The following is a 17,761-nucleotide window of genomic DNA, read 5'->3' as shown; positions in this document are numbered from 1 at the left end:
GTTCTACGCAACCGTCATATTACAGACGGGTCTTTATCAACAAGAAACCAGTCCTGGCGAATTTAAATTTCCGCTAGATCCGTTACTCATTAATACTACATTTGTTAAAATGACTTCTGTAGGCACACTATCGACAAAAAGGCGATGTTCCCTACCAGAAAATATGGTGTGGACATAGCCTTTTCGTCGACAAATAACGTCCAGCATCGGTACAACCATAACGAGCTATCTACCACAGACCCACGCAAACTCTGGGGTTTACACACACGTTTCGAAAAAAAAAAAAAAAAAAAAAAAAAAAAAAAAAAAAAAAAAAAAAAAAAAACAGAATACCTTGAACGACTAGAGATACGACGTTCGTATTCATATGACATGAAAACTAGTATGTTCTGCAGAAACGATTAGCATTTGAGTCGCCATTGTTGAGCATGTGTCCTGTTGCCCAGTAGGCAAAGGGTCCACCATGGGCCCTGATAACTTGTCCCATGCGTAGTGGCATCTATTAGGCGAGAATGGCGTCCTCTTGTATAGGCATCCAGGCTGCATTCACCTTATAACCCTCCAACATCTCCTGCTAATTAGACTTTTCTATATGACCGTGTACCTAAAGTCCCTGATCTGCAGGGAAAAGGCATTTACTCCGAAGAATAAAGCAAAACCGAGAGACGTCGATGAAGTTATAACCGAATCGCCATTGCTCAGTACTTTAGCAATGACGATTAGGAAAAAAAATTCCGGTTTACTATATGTATTTTTATAGCGTCTGTCACTACGGTTGGAAAGTCTTGTCTTTGCAGCTTCATTTTTTTTGTGGTCGGCTGCAAGGTCCGACGTATCTTGTGTTCTAGGGCTCTTTATATTTCTATATAAGTAGCAATTATGATTACAGGATAGTGTCATAACCTTAGCTTTCTCCATTTATATCGTAAAATTGCGCATAGAATTCCTTCGCTGTACGGAACGGTCCATGCTGCGGAACGCAGTGGCCTCCATATTATGTAAGCCTTGTAATTAACTTTTTTTTTTGTTTGTCACAGTTCTTCTTTCCGGTACATATTGTACTTATACTTAGCATTTTATTCCCGGTTTCAGGTCTCGTATCCTTTTTTATTTGCCTAATGACAACTCGTCGATGTTTCCTAATAATTTTGTCTTAAGCTCGTATGCTGCCATTGAAGGACAGATGTTGGCTCTTCACGTTACTTCTTACGTAAGTTCACAGTTATTGTTAGTTGTAAAGATAGCTACTCAGCCTGGCACGCTGCGTCACCGTACCCCTTGCCTCGTTTTAATGTACCTATGTCTCACAATGTTGTTTTACGTCTCTAGGTTAAACTGAAGATGCCCCACAAGAGCTAAACAAAACGTTTCCCATAAACACATAAAACAATTTCCGCGCTAGACTGACTTATTTTAAGAAGTTCATGACCAACCGCTGCACAAGGCACCCGGTATGGAATAGAACCAATTTTAAACGCACATCTATTTCATTATTCCAAACTGGTAAGGGCCTCAGACCGACGGGTAAATACTCTTATTAAAGATCAGACTAATACGTTGTTTGTAAGCCACTTCTTGCGTGGATGACAAAGTTCATTCCTGCAAGTACATCCGAGTCAGAAATATACTTTATGAACCCTACATCAGGTCGCTCCAGGCAATTACAACTAGGTATTTCGAGGCGTACATTAATTCCTCTAATGATCGATAAGCAAGCTCTACGGTGGAGATGACATAGTGGAGTAACACCTGGACTGTTCGATTTCAAGAGGTGTACTTTATTCGCCATAAAATCGCAGCATGGTCAATAACAACAACAAGCTCCTGTGATCTGTCATTATGAATCACTGATCGCTTTGTTGGTCAGAAACTCCATTTCAGAACCAGAATGGCTAATGGTGGAGGTGCTTATGCTAGTGATGCGTTTCGGAAGATGCTTTCAGATGTCAAGTGCTTTATTACACTGCTGGCCATTAAAATTGCTACACCACGAAGATGACGTGCTACAGACGCGAAATTTTACCGACAGGAAGAAGATGCTGTGATATGCAAACGATTAGCTTTTCAGAGCATTCACACAAGGTTGGCGACGGTGGCGACACCTACAACGTGCTGAAATGCGGAAAGTTTCCAACCGATTTCTAATACACAAACAGCAGTTGCCCGGAGTTGCTTTGTGAAACGTTGTTGAGATGCCTCGTGTAAGGAGGGAAAATGCGTACCATCACGTTTCCGACTTTGATAAAGGTCGGATTGTAGCCTATCACAATTGCGGTTTATCGTATCGCGACATTGCTGCTCGCGTTGCTCGAGATCCAATGACTGTTAGCAGAATATGGAATCGGTGGGTTCAGGAGGGTAATACGGAACGCCGTGCTGGATCCCAACGGCGTGGTATCACTAGCAGTCGAGATGACAAGCATCTTATCCGCATGGCTGTAACGGATCGTGCAGTCACGTCTCGATCCCTGAGTCAACAGATGGGGACGTTTGCAAGACAACAACCACCCGCACGAACAGTTCGACGACGTTTGCAGCAGCATGGACTATCAGCTCGGAGACCATGGCTGCTGTTACCCAGGAGCACCTGCGATGGTGTACTCAACGACGGACCCGGGTACACTAATGGCAAAACGTCATTTTTTCAGATGAATCCATGTTCTGTTTACAGCATCATACTGGTCGCATCCGTGTTTGGCGACATCGCGGTAAACGCACATTGGAAGCGTATATTCGTCATCGCCATACTGGCGTATCACCCGGCGTGATGGTATGTCGTGCCATTGTTTACACGTCTCGGTCACCTCTTGTTCGCATTGACGGCGCTTTGAACAGTGGACGTTACATTTCAGATGTTTTATGACCCGTGGCTCCATCTGATTTCTCAGGATCTATGCACCCAAATTGCATGAAAATGTAATCACATGTCAGTTCTAGTACGAGGGCAGTTCAATAAGTAATGCAACACATTTTTTTTCTGAAACAGGGGTTGTTTTATTCAGCATTGAAATACACCAGATTATTCCCCAATCTTTTAGCTACACAACACTATTTTTCAACGTAATCTCCATTCAATGTTACGGCCTTACGCCACCTTGAAATGAGGGCCTGTATGCCTGCACGGTACCATTCCACTGGTCGATGTCGGAGCCAACGTCGTACTGCATCAATAACTTCTTCATCATTCGCGTAGTGCCTCCCACGGATTGCGTCCTTCATTGGGCCAAACGTATCGAAATCCGACGGTGCGAGATCGGGGCTGTAGGGTGCATGAGGAAGAACAGTCCACTGAAGTTTTGTGAGCTCCTCTCGGGTGCGAAGACTTGTGTGAGGTCTTGCGTTGTCATGAAGAAGGAGAAGTTCGTTCAGATTTTTGTGCCTACGAACACGCTGAAGTCGTTTCTTCAATTTCTGAAGAGTAGCACAATACACTTCAGAGTTGATCGTTTGACCATGGGGAAGGACATCAAACAGAATAACCCCTTCAGCGTCCCAGAAGACTGTAACCATGACTTTACCGGCTGAGGGTATGGCTTTAAACTTTTTCTTGGTAGGGGAGTGGGTGTGGCGCCACTCCATTGATTGCCGTTTTGTTTCAGGTTCGAAGTGATGAACCCATGTTTCATCGCCTACAACAATCTTTGACAAGAAATTGTCACCCTCAGCCACATGACGAGCAAGCAATTCCGCACAGATGGTTCTCCTTTGCTCTTTATGGTGTTCGGTTAGACAACGAGGGACCCAGCGGGAAAAAAACCTTTGAATATCCCAACTGGTGAACAATTGTGACAGCACTACCAACAGAGATGTCAAGTTGAGCACTGAGTTATTTGATGGTGATCCGTCGATCATCTCAAACGAGTGTGTTCGCACGCTCCTCCATTGCAGGAGTCACAGCTGTGCACGGGCGGCCCGCACGCAGGAGAGCAGACAGTCTTGCTTGACCTTGCGGCGATGGTGACACACGCTTTGCCCAACGACTCACCGTGCTTTTGTCCACTGCCAGATCACCGTAGACATTCTGCAAGCGCCTATGAATATCTGAGATGCCCTGGTTTTCTGCCACAAGAAACTCGATCACTGCCCGTTGCTTGCAACGCACATCCGTTACAGACGCAATTTTAACAGCTCCGTACAGCGCTGCCACCTGTCGGAAGTCAATGAAACTACACGAGACGAAGCGGGAATGTTTGAAAATATTCCACAAGAAATTTCCGGTTTTTTCAACCAAAACTGGCCGCGAAAAAAAAATAAGTTGCATTACTTATTGAACTGCCCTCGTATAATATATTTGTCCAATGAATACCCGTTTATCATCTGCATTTCGTCTTGGTGTGGCAATTTTAATGGCCAGTAGTGTATGTGTGAAGACATTGCTAGCGGCAGTAATATGTTATTAATATTTCATTCGTGGAAATATCATCGATATTTAGAGACTTTTTGTTATATAGAATTATCGATACTTAATAGTTTGCCATTGAGCTCTGCTCCAGGTTGTCTCTTTGACAGGTAACGTCGTGCCTGACTTATCGTACTGCAGATGCCACAGGAAGTGTTTGAGCTTACTGTATCATTGGGAGAGACTGCGGAGAGGGAGTAGGTACACAGCCCGAGGCTAGGGCGTTAGTCTCTTCCCAGATGTTTTCCTGGTCGGTCGTGGGTGTGGACGCATTCCAGTAATGTGTATTACTCCTATCATATACTGTCCTTTACAGTGACAGATAGAGTGTTTAGAGTGCAATTCCCTGCTTGGGTGCTACACCGTGGTAGCTACACAATGGCACGCTAACAACAGAGGTGGCGGGCGGCGCCGGACATATGGAGGGGGCGGCCTGCGTGTTGCAGTCTGGCGCCGTTGCTCGACTGGTAACTTCTCTGTGACTCGCTGCGATCTCACCACCAATTAAAGAGACAAACAAAATATAGCAAGTGTGTATCTGTTGCATTGCGGAAATTGTTTCGCAGATACATCACAGTGTGCTGATTGATTATCGGTGCATTTTTTTTTTTTTTTTTTTTTTTTTTAGAATAATGTTCTGCGCCACTGGTTGAATCGTTTTTCTTAGAATAGGGGCGTGGGTATTTGGAGAAATTATAGCAAATAGCAATGGATTATCTGAAAATGTGGTGGCATCATTTTACTATAATATTTGGGAATCTGAAAGTGGCTTATCGCAGTAATATTTACCGCCATTTTCTAAGGATATCTATGCTGCTGATGTTTCTTGTGCAGACATCTAGTGAAGAAAAATAATGCCTCGGAGCACTATGGGACTTAACATCTTAGGTCATCAGTCCCCTAGAACTTAGAACTACTTAAACCTAACTAACCTAAGGACATCACACACATCCATGCCCGAGGCAGGATTCGAACCTGCGACCGTAGCAGTCCCGCGGTCCGGACTGCAGCGCCTAGAACCGCACGGCCACTGCGGCCGGCTCTAGTGAAGAGGAGGAGGATGGGACGAGCTGCGAAAAATTATTGTTAATAACGAATCTGATATTTAATCGTTATTACTATTTGTGAGAAATACAGTACCTTCCAAAGCAAACATGCTTCTTTCACTATAGCGTACGGAGTACAAATGATAATTGGTGTCATAAGGAGTTGGTGAGGGGAGGGGGAACTTGATTCCGATTGGTCCAGTAGGGTCGGCACGTGCACAGGTGACGCTTTGTTCTACGAACGGTTCTGTTGTCCCATGACTTCGGCACGTGGTAGGAGCAGAAGAGGGGAGGGTGAGGGACGGGCGTATCTGCGTCAGTCATATAAATCTCTCCTCGATATCCCCTGATAGCGTTGCCAGCTGGCGTATTCCATGTCGCCACTTCAAACACAACCATCAGTTATTATTATTTAGTATTGGTCATTTATCGAAGGTTCCTGATACATGATATGTTATATCAAACGCTTCAGTTAGGCAATGTAAATGTCATCACCTATTTGGAGAGGAAACGGAATACAATCGAGTAGATCATTGCTAAGATATGTGTATTCAGGAAACAAGTGTATTCCAGAACAGCAGTAAGTCAGTTGCACAACAGGCATTCATCAGTGTTTCCCAGAGTCGCCAGTCGTTCCCCAACGAAATGGCTGAAAGGATTCTACCGAGTCGACAAATACAACAAATCAGATGATATTATGTAATTGGCAAATGTATGCTTTACTTGGACAGTACAGCCCAGAAAAATGACTCGAGAACAACGAGGAGAAGCTCGTTAAATACAAAAAATTCAACGCCGAGCTGATGAAAACATTTGGTGACAATCAGCAACAAGTTCGCTTAGCAGAAGAACAATATCGAAGAACCCGGCCCGGAGACATGCCAAACGACAAAGCCATGCATATTCAATGATTTGGCACTTTGCAGCGTTGTAAATCCGAATATGACAGAAACCAACAAAATTTCATGTTTGATTGAAAGAAGTCACAGTACACAGGTACCAGTCTCTTCTGGTGAAGGATGTCATAAGAATACAAGAATTTATCAAGTTATGCCAGCACAACGTCGGACGAAAGAGGTATCATCGACTTCCAAATGTCGTCCCTATGGGAGTTGTGGAAGACCAGCATGACCTTGCTGCTCTCATAGGGCAGATAGTTTAATGAAAGAGAGACAGCAGTGTGTGGTAGCCAGAAATTCATCTTCTCAAATTAAACTCATAAAATGAGAACAGAGTAAGATTTATTAAAACATTGATATTATAATTATTTAGTAAGTTAACAAACTCGTCATAACAATATTGTCATAGAATAGGTAATACCATCAAATTCTGGAGCAGGAACAGTTTATCAGCAGTAAGCCGATACAATAAGACAAAGTTCATGATGCTTCAACTCCACTAAATTTAGAAAGCAACGCCACATGGGTCCCATAACAACCCCATAATACTAACAGGACATATTGGCCCCAAAATTAGTGCACCTAAGAACTATTTAAACACAGAGCTTAGTGAGAACCTTTAATATTCCCAGCCTTTCTGTAACCACACATTTTTCTATTATAATTTTCTACCGAGAGCCCCTTGCACTACCATTTGAAAATTTTCACTTAATGACAGTAATAGCATCACTAAAATATCACACCAACAATAGCATCACTAAAACCCAAAACTACAATCGAACTCATTGAGTAATAAATTTAGAAGCACATTAATACAAGACGTAAGAATCATCAAGATACAAAGCAAACGTTTACGCAACTTGCAAACATCGGCAAAATGGTTGGTACTGTTGTATCTTCTGTCAGTAGTGTGGTACATTTCGACTCATCTAACCTCTGTTACTTGTTCGTACCTTACAGGTTACTGTCCACAATGATAACTAGTGGGTATCATATCGAAGGCTGATATGAAACAGAGATGCTTTTTGATACATTTACTGCTGGGCAGCAAGATACGGAAAAGTTCACATGAGGTCCGGTGACACAGTTAGCTTCCCACACCTGGGTGAAAGTGATTTGATACCAAAAAATGCACTGTAACCCAGTCCCCACATCACTATACTGTTAACTGTATACTCACACCAAACATGATCATTAACCTGATAGGCAAACAACAACCAATAATGTCTGTTCCATCGTGTGAACTCTATATTACTTAGAGGGCCACAAGACAAAGACCAACTACACCGCCTATGAGTTTGTCGCAAAACACAGTGACAACAAGCAATGCATGATGACAGTTTTGCGCCTCAAATTTGCTTCCATACTAATTTACTCAGAACAGTACCGACCACAGAACAGTCCCTTGACTCGGCCCATCCATACTACAGAACAGGAAGCTGTTCCCATCTACCATGTTCCATGAAGAGAAACACACCATCATGTCCGTGCTATATGGGTCTCGTTCCTCTCTGAAGGCAGTTACTCAAGGTCTCCACAAATATAACGGCAGTAATCACTGCAAGCTTCCACATCACGGAACACTGATTACCATAGCCGCACTAGCTGAACACGCATTTGGTTACGTACAGCCCCATATACAGCTTACACTTACTTTTTCACGCTCTGTGGTGCCGCATGTAACCACCATCCTTACTGTCGCCATCGCCCTCCCAGAGATGCACGACGCAGCCCATCGACCACCACAGAAGTGTCATTAGGCAAAGACATGCCAAAAAGCACAAATGTAGGATCCAGAACATAAGAGGCAGCAGCCGTGAATATCAGCCACATTCGTGAGAGGCTAACAGACGATGTCGATGAAGAGACGAATCGATCTTTGGTACCAATCACCACCACCTGTCAAACGCACTGTGAATAATGGACTCGGACAACGATGACTTATGCCACAGCCATCAAACGACAACACAGCATCCCCCCAATGCAGGTATAACCAGCTTCTAGACCAAGTAAGACGCAACGTGTAACAACAGCCGTCTGCTGGATGGACTATAACACGCCAGTCTGTTTTCACTGTGGACCCTCTGGACACAATATGCGCTACTGCAGAGAAAGAAGGCGAGTGTCTGATGAAGTTTACGTCGCAGGATGTTAATCATAACACATACTCATTCACGCCAGTAAACTACAGACGACTGCAGTCGACTTGTGGGCCTCAGATCATCCCCTTACCCTGGACGACGTTGGTCCCCAACACATCGTAGCCATTCTGCATCGCCATACAGAGGTAACAACCACTCGCCTGTACACCAAAATTAGGAAAACGAAGCGAAGCAATCACCGGAGGAGGTGTGGCCACCACAGATGAAAATCCTCCTCGGACGACAGTTACCTAGATGACATGAAAGCTCTTCGACATCATGATTGACGGCCAGACAGTCTCGATGCTAGTCAGCACACAGACTTCTTGTGTTATAGTGTCGCAAGTGTATTGTCGCCAAATAAAGAAGATGATGATAATGATAATTGGTTTGTGGGCACTCGACTGCGCGGCCATCAGCGCCCTTACAGACTCCCATTTTTTACACATCCCAATTGTTTTACACAGTCCAGTCTAGCCACTGTCCCAAATAATGATGATGATGAAATGATGAGGACAACACTAACACCCAGTCCCCGGGCAGAGAAAATCCCGAACCCGGCCGTGAACCGAACACGGGACTCCGTGATCCAGAGGCAATATCGCTAGCTACTAGACCACGAGCTGAGGACGAAACTGAAGAAGACTTTGTTCCCCAATATGAAGGTGATCGTGCTGAAGGTCCAAAACGGAAAATGTAGCCAGCTGACAGGAACACGTATTGCAGGAGTAACTACCAATGACAGAACACAGAAATTCGAATCTAAAAGCTGGTACCACTTCAGGGGAAAAGAACCTTGACTGGTCTCTCCTGTACATTCAGAAATATTCAGTCATGCCTTCAACTCAGTGACTAAAGAAGAAAAGGAAAATAGCAGTTGGAGTAGGGATGAGGCTGCTGGTTTCAAGGAAAAGCAAAATAAGACACCATACACAGTATATTCCATTGTGACCTTCCACGAGGCGTCATCTTGTACTTGAGGTAATAAAAAATGAAGGCCACAATATTGCGCCACTACAAGATATGAAATACACAAAACTATTAAAGCAAAGCGAGAAAACGTCCATGTATTTCAACCCACTTGCGAGCTACGATGAAACGAACTCCTAACCTTATGTTCCCGTTGATGATTAAATGTTAAATTCCTTTGTATTTAACTTTATTTTATTTAGTCAGTAGAACCCAATTTCTGTGTGCTATTTGTATCTTCCTGTGTGTCCTATTCTTAAAAGTAAGACACAAATTTGTGCTCTCCTTAGTAAATGTGTTAGCTAACACTTACATCTTTCCGTGCGAGCTCTTGATTCCCTTACTTTATTATTTTGATCAATTCTCTGTATTTAAGTGGCTACAACAAAATATTTTCGCATTTGGAGGAGAAAGTTGTCCTCTGCAACGAATAACACCTTTTCTTTAATAATTATTGCCCCAAATCGCGTAGCACATTCGTGACACTCTCTCCCCTATTTCGCGATATCAGAAAATGAGCTTCACTTCTTTGAACGATTTCTATGACGTCCATCAATATTTTCTGGTAAGGATTCCATTCTGAGCAGCAATAGTGTAGCAGAGGACAGACAAGCTTACTGCAGGCAGTATCTTTAACGGATCTGTTGCATTTTCTAAGTATTCTGCCAATAGCACACACTGTTTGGTTCACCTACGCCACAACATTATCAATGGGATCGCTCCAATTTAAGTTATTCGTTATTGTAATTTCTAGTTATTTGGTTGAACTGACAGCCATTAGATTTGATTAACTTGACGTGTAAGCGAAATTTAACGGATTCTTTCGTCCACTCAGGCTGATGACGTCACACTTTTATTAGATTTCGGGTCAATTGCCAGTTTTCGCACCACACACATATCTCATGACTGTATTAGATGGAAAATGATAGTATCAACTGCAGATAGAGTAACATCGTTGTTCAGATTATCTCCGTAGGGACATCAGACGCCTACAACACTCTCATGTGGAACGCTGGGTATCACTTTGAAGCGAGAACGTGTGGGTACCGCCACTTAAGCGACAGTTATGCAGTGAGCCGACGTCACTGTGACACCCAAGCACCTTGTTCAGGATGTAGGCTGTTGTGGCGGTGTGGCGATAGGAACTAATAAGTACACGTTTGCCGAAAATATATTTATTCTGCACAGGTGCGTAAACGAAAAATTGACAAAAATGATATCACATCGCAATATCTATTAATTGGCGATTACGGTAATGATGGTGCACTTTGGTTCCACTCGAACACTGTCCTGGAGGGGACACACTCCTCAGTGACAAACACATGGACTGATCGCGTGACCTGTAAGAGCATTCGACATGTGTCCATAACGAAACGAACTTTGTTTACGATCACAGACGCGACAAAGCGAAAGTGGAAATGGACGGAGAGCGCCAAACAAACTTTCGTATTCGTCAGTGGGGATCTCGCAGATCGCAGCGGCTCGCAGAAACGGTATCCACAAAACGCTTCTGTGCTATACAGCGGCTCTACCCTGATGCCTGTCTCTTTTTGCTCACCCATACTGTGTTTCCAGAATTTTACCTATCAGTAGGTACGTGAACCGGCAGACACTTGAAGCAGCTAGTTTGGGCCTAAGGTGGGCGGCCCAGGTCCATTCACGCATATTTGCAGCACAGCTGACACACAGATCTCCCCTTTTAGAGTGGAGTTCCGGACCTGCGAGAAAGCGCAGGCCTGTGTGACAGATGTTTGTGTGAGGGTGATGGCGGTGGACCGGTCATCCTTGATTGGGCTGTGGTGTGGACATCAGTACACAGGTATACGGTGGGCGTGTCCTTGTGCACTCGGCTAATGACAGCAGCGGCAACAGCGCTGGATACGAATTGGGCGGGCCTCAAGGCTGTGAGTCACATGAAACGCTGGTACCTCGAATAAAACACTGATAACAAAAGTTAACGAAATAAAGCGTTCATGAGTTGCAGTGTTCAAAATTCACTGACATGCTCGTTTGCAAGACCAAAGCTTGTAACTCAGTCTCGATTCAATGCTTGTTTCCTGGAACTTCGACGGACAAGACCTGCAGTGTGCAGGGCGATGATAGAAGCTTGATGGAAAAAGACATGGAAAACTCGCGAGGAAGATAGCCCACTCTCAGTGTTTAACACGGTGGAGGCACAGGGACGCTAACATTGAGTCCAGAGCTGGAACGCACAAATGGCTGCAACGGACAAATGGCCAGTTACTTCTGAGGTGTTTTTCGGAGCTTGAGTGCAGACGGTGTGTGGATGATGCGGCTCTCTGGAGACATGATGTCTCCAGCAGGTAGCCCCTGGGACGTTATCAAGATGCAGCACGGGAATTTGAAATGCACACAGCTGCTGGAATGCGTGACGTCGTCTACTGGCTTCTGTGGTGGGGATGACCCGGGCACCTGTGGAAGATGTGTCTGGGCTGCTGTGCCTGCTGGCTGGGCAAGGTGGGGTGGGGCTGCGGCCCGATGACAGCTGGTGGCATGTGCGTCATGGTCGGCCACGGCTGCTGGCTCTGTCTGACTGGTTCTGGGAGAAGGGTCGTCTGCTGACAGGTCTTCCGCTGGCTCGAGGAAGTGGACGGTGGAAGGAGCAGTCAAAACGTAAGCCGGCTCCATTCGGTCGGTTGTCATTTTGACTGGCTTGCCATTTCTTACGATTTCAAGCGTTCCCTCGCCACAGATGATGACTCAGTGTGGTCCCGAATAGAGTATCCAAAGTGGTGACCATAGCGTGATGGTAGGGACCATAATGTGTAAAATATGTGCGTGAATTCCTAAGAGACCAAACTGCTGAGGTCATCGGCCCCTAGATTTACACGCCACTTAAACTAACTTGAACTAACGTATGTTAAGAACAACACACACACGCATGCCCGACGTAGGACTTGAACCTCTGACGGGAGGGGCCACGCAATCAGTGACATGGCGCCACTCAGCGTGGCCATAATGTGTATGTCGCGTATCGGGTCACCAAATATAAACACTTTGACAGTAAGGTGCTGTGTCAATGCGTGCGGTCAGATGTGGACAATACGGATGCACAGATGTCCTGTCAATGGAAGAGCCTACGCATCACAGTGTCTCCATAAAATCACCGGAGACGGCGAGGGATTGTCTATAAACAAGGTTGGCAGATGAAGCGACGTTCTCTACTTTCGTTGTTAGTCACAGGTTGAGCGGTAGCAGTAGAAGTGCTTCTGTCTAGGCGGCGTTGCGGCAGGTTAGGGAGACATTCAGCGTTCGATGGAGCTGCTCGACCGTGCTGTTAACCACTGGGTGGTAGCTGACAGTTCTGTGTACCTGCATTACACACAGTTGGGCGATATTTGTATACAGTGCACAGCCAAACTGGCGGCTGCCATCCATTGTTACGTAACTGGGGCAGCCGAAGCATCACAGCCAGGTGTCGACCATGGCAGTGGTGACGATCTCGGTGGTGAAGTCCGCTACGGGCGCTGCCTCCAGCCAAGTGCGAAGTGTTCTACCATCGTCAGCCGATAACATTTGCCTTAGGAAAGAGTTAGTGGGTCCGCAGTGTCCACATGAAAGTGTGCAAAACGGCGTGCTGCGTCAGGAAAGGCGCGGACGGGTGCATGGGTGTGCCTCCCGATTTGGCACGCTGAGGTGTGTGCCCATGAACGGCATCTTCCCGCAGATTTGGCCACACGAAACGCGCAGCCACGAGTGCACAGTGCTGTTAATGTTGGTGGGGAGGGGGGGAGGGGGGAAGGGGGGGGGGGGAGAGAGAGAGAGGAGCGGGAAGGTTGACCATCCGTGGACATAAAAGAAAGCACTGTGCCTTAATTTCTCCAGGAGAAACAGATGGTTTTGCCTGTTGAAACGTCGCATCAAATTTTACACACAGAGCCAGGAATGAACACTAGCTTGAGCTGTAGGAGGAGAGGCTGTCCAGTTGTTTGACATTCTCGTATTCTTGGGTACCGTTTTCAAAATCCACAGATAGAGAGATACCGGCAAAATCGAGGGACAAGCAATCAATGACGATGTTACCAATTCCGTAAATGTCGCGGATGACAGTGGAGAACTGCGAACGCATCCCCCACTGCTTGAACTGCCACGGTGTACACTTCTTATTATTGTTCCGAAACACGCCAGTTAGGAACTTGTGGTCTGTGAAAATCGCCAAGGGGCGGGATTCTACTGATAGGTTGAAGTATTTAACTGCCTCAAACACAACAAGAAACTCACAATCGTGGCACTTCAGTCACGTTGCAATCCTAATAGCTTCCAAGAGAAGAAACCAAGTGCCCACCAGGTACTGCCAATATATTGTTGAATCACTGCACCTATAGCTGTCTGGCTAATAGCCACGACCACGGCCATTTCAGTGTCATGCAGAGTGTATGAGTGACCTGTGTCGCTACTGCAAGGGTCCATTTTAACTTAATAAAGCCTCCCTCCATTGCATACGTCCAGTTAACAGGAGCCCTTCCCTCCGAGGTAGAGCCCTGTACCGCCACAGTCAGGGTTTCCGGCATTGCAGCGGCACTTGGCGATGGCGCCAACAGAAATTTAACACATTAAGATAGCGGCGTATCTTTGTGTGCCTGCGTTCGCGGCAGGTTCAAGATCGCCTGTATCCTGTCCAGTTGTGACGTGGATCAGATTGGAGTGATTACATGCCACAGGAACGCAATTTCCGTGACCCAAAATATAATTTTCATGGCGTTAGTGACGTTGCCAGTCTCGCTCAGGCGTCGAAAGATGGTCGTTAGGTGGTGGCTGTGGAATTGGGGCGACTCTGCATACATGAGGGATCGTCGAGGTACGTGAAACACCACGATGTGCCCCCTAAGACGCCATCCAGGAAACGATTCCAGGTCTGAGGAGCATTCTGTAGGCCAAACGTCATCTACAAGCTTTCGAAAAGCCCAACTGTCTTGATAATCGCCATTTTTTGAACGTCTTCAGGCACCACAGGAATCTGCATGAACACCTTCGCTTAGTCAATTTCGCTAAATTTAACTGAAACTGCCAAGGCGTGTCTAAAATCTTGTAAGTATAGTGCTGAACATCAGTCCAGCACTGTCGTGCATTTAAGAGACGATAGTCTCAGCATGGTAGCTACGAATTATCTTTCTTGGGAACCGAGTGCAAGGATGAGAATCGTTGGCTGCTTGATGGTCGAACTATGACCTGTCGCAACATTGCTTCGAACTCGACTTTGCTACTTCGAATCGCGAGGGAGTGAATCGATGTTGATTGCACAAAGTGAGTGGACCAAGTGTAGTCACGGTGTGGTGGACAGTCGAATGCTTCACATACTACAATGCACCAGGTGGGTCTGCTTACGGTCAGGGTGACCTCACTGGTTTAACACTGATGAAAGGGGCTGGCCACCGCTGTTTTACGGTCATCAGATTCGTTGTCGAATCGATCGGCTGGGTGTTTGCAATGTCGGCTGATAATTTTTAGAGACCGCGCAAATCCGGACCCAGATTCATTGATGTCAGCCACAGAGAAGCTCCATGCATATGTCCTGCACAGTCCGAGGTCCAAATCTCTAAGATACGTGCCATACGTTTCTATTGCTGAATTGTTTGCCATCGTAACAGTGCCTTGGCATTTCGAACGTCTCTTAGCATAGATCGGGAGAAAATAGACAGATGGGAACCCATGTCGACAAGGTACCTCACTATGCTAGACCGTTCGGTTACAAAGAAATGAAATAATGTGATCGTGTAGCAGTGATGGCCGGGAGGCCCCATCTATGGAAGTTCGACCACCGAGTTACCAGTCTTATGTCAGGTGACGCCACATTTGGCGACTTGGATGTCGTTGATGATGAGGAGACAAGACAACAGCAACCCATTCGCGAATTGAACCCGGGCCTGCTGCATGGTAAGCAAACACTTTACCACTCAGCTAACCAGGCACTGTTACAGAGAGACACCTGGATGCTGCACGGGACACGGGCAACGCCAGGCCCGGTTGCAGCTGGCATTCGAGTGTGAGCAGGGAGGTCGACACTTTGTCCATTGCCAAAGCGGGAATGATACCAGCAAAAGCCGAGCGGGAACTGCTCTCACATCGACGGTGTACCTCCTGAACTGCTGGTACCGCCGGCTGCGTGAGTGAATCGGCGGTGTTGGGATCTGCTGTCCCCTGTCCTCGAGTGCGCCAATCGGTCTATCTAGGAGCTGAGTGCTGCCACCTGAGTGGTGCAGGTCGGCGACCATGCTGGTGGCTGTTAAGGTCCCCCTATCACCGCGGAGTCATAACTGCCGCCGGGATTGCGTCATCGAAGGTTGCCGCAGCAGCGGTACTGGTCGCCTATGCTGCTGTGTCTTGCACACTATAAGCGAAGTCCAGCGACGACGTAAAGCTGCACTTCTGACTGTGTAACGTTGACCGCCACCACTTGTGCTGGGAGTCTGCACATCCGGATAGCGCGCCAGAGCGAGTCGAGGGCCGTGCTGTCGGACTGTGCGAGGCTCCGCAGGTGGAGTAGGATCAGAGCTGGGCTCCTGTCGCCACACTCCTCTTGGCGCAGCTGCTGATGTAACCAATGAAATTTACAATAACTCCTCCATTAGTCGCTTATATGAAGACTGCTTCCGCAGGGCACTGATTTGCGTGCGGAAGTCTTTCTGAGCCGGCTGTGGGTAGGCAGGATTCGCACGTGCCCCTGGCCCCTGGATGGGCGCCAGCAGCTCGTCTATTGCCTTTCGTCTACCGTCTATTGTCTTTTGCTATTTCCTCAAAGTCGTCACCTTAAATTAGTGTCTAGTTCTGAATGATTCGTCCACAGACAAATCACTGTACGTTCGCGAGGACGTAAGTTTTAGATCCATCACGGTTCCGCTTTAATCATGCTGATGATAGTTCATCAGCACGTGTTTAGCTCAGTAATCAGTCCGGGGATACGAGTTATGGGGAAACGTGTGGGTACCGCCGCTTACATGTCAGTCTTTCAGTGAACCGGCTTTACTGTCGCACCCACGCACTTCCTTCAGGACGTGGTCCACAGTGACGGTATGGTGATGGGAATTAATAAGTACTCGTTTGCCGAATATGTATTTATTCTGCACAGATGAGTAAATGAACAAGTGACAAAAATGAAATCCCTTCTTTGTAGTGGTCTTCGGTCCAGAAACTTGTTTGATGTAGCTCTCCGTGCTATTATATCCTGTGCAAACCTCCTTATCTCTGGATAACTAGTGCAACCTACATCCTTCTAAATGTGTTTACTGTATTCATCTCTTGGTCTCCATCTGTGATTTTTACCCTCCCGGTTGCTTCCAATACAAATTTGGTGGTCCCTTGATGCCTCAGAACGTGTCCTACCAATCGATTCCTTATTCTAGTCAAGTTGTGTCACAAATTCATCTTCTACCCAATTCTATTCAATATCTCCACATTAGTTACTTGATCTACCCATCTCAGAACGTGTCCTACCAATAGATTCCTTATTCTAGTCAAGTTGTGTCACAAATTCATCTTCTACCCAATTCTATTCAATATCTCCACATTAGTTACTTGATCTACCCATCTAATCTTCAGCATTCTTCTGTAACACCACATTTAGAAAGCTTCTGTTCTCTTCTGGTCCAAACTGTTTATCGTCCATGTTTCACTTCCATACATGGCTACATACAAATACTTACAGAAAGGACTTGCTGACACGTAAATCTATTTTTGATGTTAACAAATTTCTCTTCTTCAGAAACGCTTTCCTTGCCATCGCCAGTCTACATTTTCTATCCTCTCCCCTTCGACCATCATCTGTTAATTTACTCCCCAAATAGCAAAATTCATTTACTGCTTGAAGTAACCCAATTCCTAATCTAATTCCCTCAGCATCACCTGATTTAATTCGACTACATTCCATTATCCTTGTTTTGCTTTTGTTGATGTTCATCTTACATCCTCCTTTCAAGACGCTGTCGATCCTGTTCAGCTGTTCTCCCAAGTCCTTTACTGTCTCTGGCAGAGTTGCAATGTGATCACCAAACCTCAAGGTTATTTCTTCTTCCTGGATTGTAATTCCCACTCCAAATTTTTCTTTGGTTTCCTTTACTGCTTGTTCAATGCACAGATTGAATAATATTGGGGATAGACTACAACCCTGTCTCACTCCCTTCTCAACCATTGCTTCCAGTCTGGAACAACACGGCCGCTACGGTCGCAGGTTCGAATCCTGCCTCGGTCATGGATGGGCGTGATGTCCTTAGGTTAGTTAGGTTTAAGTAGTTCTAAGTTCTAGGGGACTGATGACCACAGAAGTTAAGTCCCATAGTGCTCAGAGCCATG

General features: G+C 45.9%; 1 protein-coding gene across 1 annotated transcript in view; it reads left to right on the top strand.

Annotated features, from left to right (window-relative positions):
- Nucleotides 1-17,761, top strand: part of LOC124775335 (galactosylgalactosylxylosylprotein 3-beta-glucuronosyltransferase P-like) — a 193,725-nt gene that overhangs the window by 145,506 nt on the left and 30,458 nt on the right. The window lies entirely within an intron of this gene.

Source organism: Schistocerca piceifrons, chromosome 2 (assembly GCF_021461385.2).
Source record: "Schistocerca piceifrons isolate TAMUIC-IGC-003096 chromosome 2, iqSchPice1.1, whole genome shotgun sequence".
NCBI classification, from domain to species: Eukaryota; Metazoa; Arthropoda; class Insecta; order Orthoptera; family Acrididae; genus Schistocerca; species Schistocerca piceifrons.
Note: the sequence above shows the minus strand (reverse complement) of the source record. Positions and strands in the feature narration are given on the sequence as shown.